Genomic DNA, 2,672 nt, shown 5'->3' with positions numbered 1-2,672 from the left:
TATATATATACAACATACAAATTACATCTTTGATATTTAAAATTTTTTTTTCTGACCTAAAGAAAAAAATAAAAACAAACAATTAAATATATACAATGAAAAAGGTATACAAAAAAAAAAGTATGTTGGCAAACTAAACATCTTGTTTTGCCAGGCATTATAAGATAAGTTGCCGGGTCCGCTGAAGGCGGTGTCATCCATGTTGGCATGCGTTTGCATGTAACTTACTAAGAGTAGGGAGGGGATATTTTAATTTTATTGTTCAACAACCTTTATTTAATAAAAGACTAAATAAATTTACGAATAGCAAATTACTTTACAGTCAAATAATTGACTGATCTAATATAATAAATATTAACTTACACCGTCGATATTAGTGTTTCCTGTTGTAAGTCAGACTTTGGAAGAAATTATAATATTACATTCTATAACTGTGTCTTCAATTCTTGGGACGTCTTGTGTAGTTTATCTTTTATTTTTGCTTTCTACGATTAGATGCAATAATTTCGACCCAAAGATTTGTGTTCTAAGGATGCCTGAAGTTTCAACAAAATCCCTATAGTTCTACTATATGAGTAAATATTAGTTTTGGTATATTAATTGGCTCCTACGTTTCGTCCATTCCGACATTTCTCAAAGATATCTTATTAATAATATCACAGCTAACAATGTCATTAGGTTTGCATGCTATTCTATCTTTGTCATAATAAATCTTAGTCTATATACACATTTTTAATCAATATTTTACATATTTTAATTTTGTTCAAAATATACTATCTATTACAACTTAATTAAGTTGTTAATAATAAAGTGATTAATAACGTAAAATGGTCAAAACGTAGGAGTTATAAGAAAATAAACATGCTGAGACTATATGGATATTTTTTATTACAATCGATAAAAAGGTCATTGAAGATGGCCATGTACATTATAAACGTTTATATCATTTGTACGAAATTCCCGTCCTAAAAACAGTTTCCCTCTCTCTATTCGTTTTAATGTTTTTAGAAATCCATTATATTATTTTATGTTTATTTTACAAAGCGGAGTAGCAACATAATTTTTTTTTATTTATTTAATGTAATTTACAACTGTACAAAATAATACAATAGGTAAATATGTTGTATGTTTCATATACACTTGAAAAATCTTGGGAGGAACCACCCATTGGTGGTACTTCAAACAATAATTTAATTTAGAAGGTCCCGTGGCCATCTTCTTTCCAGACGCCTCGGAGGATTATCAGAGTAACATAATTTTAACTTCATTTTTTTGAAATATAGTAATCAATAAGTCAGTGAGTGAATAGATACAGACACGTATAGTCCGATTTCATTAAATAATTTCTCACAACCTTCATTATTTTTTTTAAATATTTTTAATGACGATCCACTTCTACGCGTGATATAGATTTTTGATTAAAAAATTAATTTTTTTAAATTAAACTTTGACTAGTCTATAAATTAAGATAACTTTAACAGAACTTAAAAGTATTATCTTTAAAGCCCTTGAAGAACCAGATATATAGTGAAGAACCACGCTGACCAGCTGAGAACTCGCTACACCGCCTGCCGTAATCAATTTGACCTCTCTGAACTACGGTCTTCTAAGGCTCGTTTCTAAACCTGTAACAGTGTTATAGGACCTATCTCTGCTCTTACTAAATGTTATTCGATAATCATGTAGTATTAATGACCCTGTAAAGTGCATGTTAGAGATAGGGAAACTACATCTTTCTGTAAAAGAGCATGGCCGATTATAAACCCAGAACTCGTACGCATAAAGAGCATATAGATTGGACATTTAAGTTATCAGTATTGGATAAAAACTTCTGTAAATATCCTCCGAAATAATTAGAAATAATGAAAAACATATAATCGTCGAATCCTCTATATGCAATATGCAACCAACATTCTTTGTGATATTGTGTTGAATAAGCCATATCGATATTTTTTGTTCCTCTTTATAGTCTAGTAAAATAACTTAAACATTTTTTATACCAACAAAGGAAATGGGAACTAATTTCTGTCAATGGATTTTAATATAAATATGTTTGCAATAGAAGCAACATATCACTCACTTATGTTTGTCTTTGTCCCAATAACAATATAACAATAATAAGAGATTCATTAAGCTCGTTAAAAGGTTTAGACTGGAAGTATCCGGAACAACTGAAAATTTTCTTCTACGTAAACAAGCACTTGCGCTCCCGAGATGGGGTAAAACAATTTTAACTCCTTCATAAATGGGCAAACCCTCAAAAAAGAAATAATATACAGACAGCAATCTTTGTTGAACGAAAGCCCAAGGAGTAAATTAAAAATTCGTAAAAGGATGTCAAGTCCTGGGGTATCTCCAGCCGTAAATGTGAACAGGAGTTGGTTCTAAGCTTAAAATAGGTCACACGAGGCTCACTCACTCCTATCTTATCTCAAAACAATACTTCTAAATGTCAATATTGTAACAGTGGGCTACTGATTGAGCCCGAATATTTCTTAAACCCTTACAAACGATGATAAAACAATGGAACTGATGATTCGGTTTTTGAAATCAGAAGGCTTGCTATCACAAATGTAGCATCAAACGGACGAAAAATAAAAATAATATATTATATATGTGTGTGTGCGTGTGTGTATAATAATAATAATAGTAAAAGAAATGTAAGAAAAAAT

At 30.2% G+C, this 2,672-nt stretch overlaps 1 protein-coding gene across 1 annotated transcript in view; it reads left to right on the top strand.

Moving 5' to 3' along the window:
- trh (trachealess) overlaps positions 1-2,672 on the top strand; it is a 453,500-nt gene that overhangs the window by 149,870 nt on the left and 300,958 nt on the right. The window lies entirely within an intron of this gene.

Source organism: Halyomorpha halys, unplaced genomic scaffold (genome assembly GCF_000696795.3).
Source record: "Halyomorpha halys isolate HHAL.00 unplaced genomic scaffold, Hhal_1.1 Scaffold252.1, whole genome shotgun sequence".
NCBI lineage: Eukaryota > Metazoa > Arthropoda > Insecta > Hemiptera > Pentatomidae > Halyomorpha > Halyomorpha halys.
The sequence above is the reverse complement of the archived record's forward strand: the minus strand, read 5'-3'. Positions and strand labels throughout refer to the sequence as shown.